This window comes from Apium graveolens, chromosome 4 (genome assembly GCF_009905375.1).
Source record: "Apium graveolens cultivar Ventura chromosome 4, ASM990537v1, whole genome shotgun sequence".
NCBI lineage: Eukaryota > Viridiplantae > Streptophyta > Magnoliopsida > Apiales > Apiaceae > Apium > Apium graveolens.
In genome coordinates, this window is record NC_133650.1 from 31,238,164 (window position 1) to 31,245,862 (window position 7,699).

A 7,699-nucleotide genomic window follows, 5' to 3' on the forward strand; every position below is an offset into this window, starting at 1 on the left:
CCACATAGAGTACTATTAATATCCCAGAAGATCAATAAAAGAACCCCTACATAGTGTGGCATGAAAAGTTTTCTTATTCAACATAATCAGCAAAACACTATTCATAAGGGTTTGAAAAATTCCAAAAATTGGGGTTATTACACCTTAGGTCACTAGGCACAAAGTCCCCTAAGAACTTAATAACTCGAATACCAAAGAGCCCACTCGTGATCAATTGTGCATTAAACCATTTTTTTTCTTTCTTTTCTTTTTCTCTTTTTTTTCTTTTTTTTTTAATTTCTGAGCAAGTGCGTTTCACTCCATTTTGCTCTTCCCTAGACTACTCGTATACAATACGATCCGGCTACTAGCCATTTGACGCCTAGCCACAACTAGCAATGAATTCCAATTTTTTTCTCCAATTTTTTTCTTTTCATGTCTTTTATCATTAAGAGCCTATCATGCATTCTAAGCATAAGCAAAAGATTAACCTCAAAAACCATCAAACCATGACAACAATCTAGTCCTTAAGCATACTCTAAGACTTAGTGAAATTACAAGTGTTTCTAGCATGCATGCCAACCTAACAAGATTCAACATCACTCTAACGCTATCACTACACTCGCATCAATATCACATATTAATCGGTAAAGCAACACAAAGGGATCATGGTATATACATGAGCTATATGACATGATAATTAAAGCCATAAAAAAAATAAAATAAAAAACTCTATATAAAAAAAACTATATGGCAAAAATATGCAACTATATGAACTAAACTAACATGAAAATGCAACTACATGACACACACACAAATATGTTCCTTAACTACCACCCCCAAACTTAAAATCTTCATTGTTCCTAGTGAAGGTAATAGAAAGAAATACAGGGTATACCTACTCAGACGAATCATCATCATCACCCTCAGAGGGTGGGGTGTCAGGAGGTGGATAAGAAGAATCCTCACCAAAAACTGGCCACTGGATATCAGCTCCAAGGCCTCTAAATGCAGTCCCAAGTGCTTGGGTGAGCTCCTATGCAAACCCACTCTGTGACTTATACATCGCATCCATCCTCCTGGAAAGCCTCCTGTACTGGACATCATCCAATCCCGAACCATCTCCTCCATGGGCTCTCGAAGAACCTGCCTCTCCCCGAGCCTGACTGGGCCTAGCATTGGTAGCACCAGCTGCTAGAACTCCTCCCGGAAGGTGATACCCCAAACCATGTGACTCGGGCTCTCCACCCGTCCACTCTTGCATCGCATTCAACGTCGATGAATCAATAGGAGCGGCCGGCATCTGCAGCTGCTCATAAGAAGGCCACTGGACTCCACATGCCTTGCAAAGCTTTATGACAATAGAGGCATACGGGATAGAGTACTGCGATTTCCCCTCAAAAACTTCAATATCCCTTGGTAGATGTACTCACCAAGGTCCACATAATATTCATCATTCAGAATTCCCCATAAAAACCTCGCCCTCTCCACTGTAACCTCATGTGAATGCACAAAAGGAAGAATATTAGCACACATAAATGCATTCCAAGCACGAGCATACCTATTCACCGCGACAACAGGGAAATTACGATACTCGTTGGTTCCCCTTTTGAACTTCCACACCGTGCCCGGACGATAGAGAGTAGCAATAATCAAGTCCATACCAAAGTCCTCAGGGGTCTTTTCATTCCAATGCTCCTCTTATGGTTTCCTTTGTCGATGTCCAATTACCCGGCGAATCGCCTCGGGCTGATAATCAACAGTAAGCCCACGGATAACAGAAAACCCATTCTTGTCGGCCTTGGCATTCGCATAGATTTCGCGAATGATACTCCTCGGAATCGCCTTAGGTGACTCACAGAATATAATTCATCCCTTCTCAGCAATCATCGGTAGCAAATCAGTATCTCTCCCAGATGGCAAGAACCCCTTCTCCCTCATAATAGGCTTAGTCAGAAGCTTGGTGTACTCTTCTTCAGCAGCCCCATCCAACATTCGGGGCCTCGCAGCAGTATTCTTCGAAGAATCAGTAGCATTCGGGTTGGTGTTGCTGCTACCCACAGTTCATGGTCTCTTTGGGGCCATGAAAACTGAGAATAAGAGTTGGAGAGTTTGTGTTTGTGTGTAGGAGAGATTTTGTAGAGTTGAAAGTGTATGGGATGTGTATGGAGAGGTTGTATGTATATATAGCAAGATTAGGGGATGAATTTGATTAGGAGTCTGGATTGTGGCTAATATTGGGGAAGAAGTCGTGGGTTAATGGGGTAATGGGTGCTGTGGTTTTTTTGTTTTTGATTTTTGTGTGTTTTTTTATATAGGCTGAAAATGATTTTTCAAAATTCAGGGGCGCAGGCGGTCTCCTGGCACCAGCAGGCGGGCGCCTGCTAGCACGCGGCTACCTGATCCTTGCAGACACCCTTCTGGAGAAATATTTTTTTGCCAACATTTTTCTGATTTTTTTGGGTTTTTGGATAAAGTACTAAATTCTAAGGTGTTCAATGGTCTCATATCTTGGGTTTCCTCCCAAGAAGCGCTTCTTTTATGTCATTAGCTTGACGTAGAGTAATGCGATCAAGTTGTCAATAAAACGACACTAACCACTTCACAATTTATCGTATCCCAATAGTAGTGCTTTAATCTCTGACCATTTACTTTGAATGCTCGGCCCGAATCATTCTAAAAAATCTCACCGCTCCTTGTGGAAACACAGTTTTGACGATAAATGGTCCAGACCACCTTGATTTCAACTTTCCAGGAAAAAGTCGGAGACGAGAGTTGAATAGAAGAACTTGTTGCCCCGGCACGAATGACTTAGGCGATAGCTTCCTGTCATGCCAGTTTTTTACCTTTTCCTTGTATATTTTGTTGTTTTCGTACGCTTGAAGTCGAAATTCATCAAGTTCATTTAACTGAAGCATTCGTTTCTTCTTAGCTGCATCTAGATCAAGGTTTAACTTCTTCAATGCCTAATAAGCCTTATGCTCAAGCTCCGCAGGTAAATGACATCCCTTACCATAGACAAGTTGAAACGGGTACATCCCAAGTGGAGTCTTGTATGCTGTTCTATAAGCCCAAACAGCTTCATCGAGCTTCAAAGACCAATCTTTCCTTGACAGACAAACGATTTTCTCTAGAATGCGCTTGATCTCTCTATTAGACACTTCAGCTTAACCATTAGTTTACGGATGAAAGGTAGTAGCAATGCGATGATTCACATTGTAGCGTTGCATCAAAGAAGTGAACTTACGATTGTAGAAATACGACCCTTCATCACTTATGATAACTCGTGGCATTCCAAACCTTGTGAATATCTGCTTATGAAGAAAACTCAACACTACCTTTGCATCATTAGTCGGTAGAGCCTTGACTTCTACCCATTTCGAGACATAATCGACTGCCAGCAAGATGTCCTAATTATTGCAGGACGAGATAAATGGTCCCATGAAATCGATTCCCCAAACATCGAAGACCTCAACTTCAAGCATCACATTTAAAGGAATCTCATCCTTTCTGGTAAGATTCCCAACTCTTTGGCAACGATTACACCTTAAAACGAACTGATGTGCATCCTTAAACAATGTAGGCCAGAAAAAACCTGCCTGAAGAATACAAGCTGCAGTCTTTTCACTACCATAATGTCCACCATAAACTGTGGAATGACAGTCTCGTAATATCCCCTCTGTATCACAGAATGGGATACATCTCCTGATGATCAGGTCAGCTCCTTGTCTAAACAAATATGGTTCATCCCACATGTACCACTTCACCTCATGCAGAAACTTCTTCTTTTGATCCGCATTCATATTAGGAGGCATTTTATTGCTAATAAGATAGTTCACAATATCTGCGAACCATGGCTCTTCCTCTTGAATTACGAACAACTGCCCATCCGGAAAAGATTCATTGATCAATGTCTTATCATGTGAAGTAGAATCGGGATTTTCCAATCTAGAGAGATGGTCAGCTACTTGATTTTCAGTACACTTTTTATCCTTGATCTCTAACTCGAATTCCTATAGCAAGAGAACCCAACGAATAAGTCTAGGCTTCGATTCCTTCTTTGAGACCAGATAGCGGATGGCAGCGTGATCAGTGAACACTGTCACCTTTGTCCTAAGTAGATAAGATCGAATTTTTTGAAACCAAAAACTATAGCCAAGAGCTCATTCTCAGTAGTGGTGTAGTTCAGTTGGGCTCCATTTAGCGTCTTGCTAGCATAGTAGACCACATGAAAGATATTAGTCTTTCGCTGCCCAAGAACTACTCCCACTGCATAATCACTTACATCACACATCATCTCAAAAGGTTCTCTCCAATCCGGTGTCGTGATAACTAGTGCGGTGATTAAACTCTTCTTGAGAGTCTCGAATGCTGCCAAGCATTCATCATCAAATTTGAAAGGCACATCTTTCTCGAGCAAGTTGCACAACGACTTAGATATCTTAGAGAAGTCCTTGATGAAATGCCGATAAAAACCCGCATGACCAAGAAAGCTACGGATTTCTTTTACAGAAATAGGTGGAGGAAGATTTTCAGTGACGCCCACCTTGGCTTTATCCACCTCAAGACCTTTACTGGAGACCTTATGCCCAAGAATGATGCCTTGTTGCACCATGAAGTGACATTTTTCCCAATTGAGCACCAGATTGGTTTCAACACACCTTTTGAGTACCAAACGGAGATTATTCAAGCATTTTTCATACGAATGTCCAAAGACAGAGAAGTCGTCCATGAACACTTCGACATTATTTCCAATCATATCAGAGAAAATGGCCATTATGCATCTCTGAAAAGTGGCAGGTACACCACATAAGCCAAAAGAAACTCTGCGAAAAGTAAACGTGCCAAATGGACAAGTGAAAGTAGTCTTCTCTTGATCTTCTGGTGCAATGCAAATCTGATTATAGCCCGAATAGCCATCCAAAAGACAATAATACTCATGCCCAGCTAACCTGTCAAGCATCTGATCAATAAATGGAAGAGGGAAGTGATCCTTCCTCGTGGCTTTATTCAACTTCCTGTAGTCCATGCATACCCTCCATCCTGTGACTGTTCGAGTGGGGTTGAGCTCGTTCTTCTCATTTGCTACCACGGTAATACCTGCTTTTTTAGGTACACATTGCACGAGGCTCACTTAAGAACTGTCAGAAATAGGATACATTATTCTTGCATCCAGCTACTTTAGAATTTCTTTCTTCACCACTTCTTTCATAATAGGATTAAGCCTTCGCTATTGCTCAACAGTCGGCTTGCTAACTTCCTCTAGCAAAATTTTATGCATGCAGTACGAAGGGTTGATCCCTTTTATATCTGCTATAGTCCATCCGATGGCCGATTTGAATTCTCGCAAAATCCTCAAGAGCTTGTCCTCATCACTACCTGAAAGGTCATATGCAATAATAACAGGCAAAGTAGATGCATCACCTAAAAAGGCATACCTCAAGTGTTCAGGCAATGGTTTAAGCTCCAAAGTAGGTGCTTCCTCAATAGATGGTTTGAGCTTTCCCTCAGCATTCTTGAGATTAGTATTTCCCAGAGATTCAAATGGCATGTCTAGCTTTCGTTTCCAAGGAGAAGCATTTAGATATTGTAGCTGCTCATTGCCTTCGTCATCTTCACTGTCAAAATCCCCCAATAAGGCTTTTTCTAAAGCATCAGACTTTAGCACATGATCAAGTTCTGAAATAACTGCAGAATCGACCAAATCCACCTTAAAGCACTCATCATCTTTCGTAGGGAATTTCATCATATTGAACACATTGAATGTCACATCTTGATCTTGCACCCTCATAGTGAGTTCACCTTTTTGCACATCTATTAAGGTACAACCTTTAGCCAAGAAAGGTCTTCCCAAGATTATGGGAATCTTCTTATCTTCCTCGAAATCCAGAATGACAAAATCTGCAGGAAAGATGAGCTTGTCCACCTTTACTAGCACGTCCTCCATGATGCCTCGTGGGTATGTAATCGAATGATCAGCCAATTGTAGAGACATGTAGGTGGGCTTCGGATCAGGAAAATTCAGCTTTTTGAAGATAGACAATGGCATCATATTGATGCTTGCTCCCAAATCGTAAAGGCACTTGTCAAATGATAACTTTCCATTGGTGCAAGGAATGGTGAAGCTACCTAGATCATTAAGCTTTGGAGGTAGCTTTTGTTGCAGCACGGCACTGCACTCTTCCGTCAGAGCAACGGTATCAAGATCATCCAGTTTCACCTTCCTTGAAAGAATATCTTTCATGAATTTCACATAACTAGGCATTTGCTCTAGAGCCTCAGCGAAAGGTATGATAATGTGAAGTTTCTTGAACACCTCCAGAAACTTACCAAATTGCTTATCCAGCTTTTATTTCTGCAATCACTTAGGAAAAGGCGGTGGAGGATAGAGTTGTTTCTCCCCTGTATTACCCTCAGGCAGAGTGTGTTCAACAGTAGTCTTACTTGGTTCCCCCTCTTTCTCCTTTTGCATTCCTTCTTCATCTACAACTTCAATTTCTCCATCTTTTGCTTTTTCAGCATCATCAACATTTCCAGACCTTAAGGTGTCAATTTTGACTTGCACTTTAGCTTCCTTCCTGCCTAGCACTTCAGTATCGCTGGGAAGTGTGCCAGGTTGATGATTGAGCAAGGCAATGGCTATTTGTCCTATTTGATTTTCCAAGGTCTTGATAGATACAGCCTGACTTTTGCACAACAGCTTTAACTCCTCAAAATCAGCACTAGAAGGTGGAGCAGCACCTCCTTATTGAGGATATGATTGCCTTTGAGCAAATTGTTGAGGTTGCAGGAATCCAGGTGGATTAAACTGTTTACCTGCAGCTTGATGATATGGTTGCTGAACAACATTCTGATTATTGCTCCAGCTGAAATTGGGATAATTTCTGTTATTAGAATGCTAAGTAGCGGGCACAGGCTGCTACGGTCTCTGAAAATTGTTCACATACTGAACATATTTATTAACAAGAGAACACTGATCCGTAGCATGAGAGCCTGCACAAAGCTCACAGACACTAGCTATTTAATTTACTCCATAGTTGGCTAAAGAATCGACCTTCATAGACAGCGCCTGAAGCTGCGCTGCAATAGCTGTAGTTGCATCAACTTCCAGAATACCTGCTACCTTCCCAGGAATCATCCTTTGAGTTGGGTTTTGATACTCGTTTGCAGCCATAGTTTCAATGAGATTATAGGCCTCAGTATAGCTTTTGGCCCACAAGGCGCCTCCAGAAGCTGTATCGAGCATGGGCCGATATTGGGCTCCCAAACCATTATAGAAACCAGTGATCACCATCCAGTCAGGCATACCATGATGTGGATACTTTCTCAACATCTCCTTGTAGCGCTCCCAAGCTTCACACATAGATTCTCTTTGTTGCTGCGCAAACTGAGTAAGAGCACTCCTTATAGCTGCAGTTTTGGCCATTAGATAGAACTTCACCAGAAACTTTTGCGCAAGATCTTCTCAAGTAGTGATGGACCCAGCTGGTAAAGAATGTAACCAATCCTAAGCTTTGTCCCTCAGAGAGAATGGGAAAAGCCTTAGCTTGATAGCCTCATCAGTAACACCATTATATTTAAAAGTACTACAGATCTCGACAAAATTCCTGATATGCATGTTGGGATCTTCAGTCGCAGCACCTCAGAAAGAAACAGAATTCTGCACCATCTGAATAGTTCCCGGCTTGATTTCAAAAGTATTGGCCTGAATAGCCGGATG

General features: G+C 41.7%; 1 non-coding gene across 1 annotated transcript; it reads left to right on the top strand.

Moving 5' to 3' along the window:
* The first annotated feature begins 7,283 nt into the window (after nucleotides 1–7,283).
* Nucleotides 7,284–7,390, top strand: LOC141722551 (small nucleolar RNA R71). The gene has a single exon (XR_012575567.1). It is a non-coding gene; the product is annotated as a small nucleolar RNA R71 (small nucleolar RNA).
* The last annotated feature ends 309 nt before the right edge of the window (nucleotides 7,391–7,699 follow it).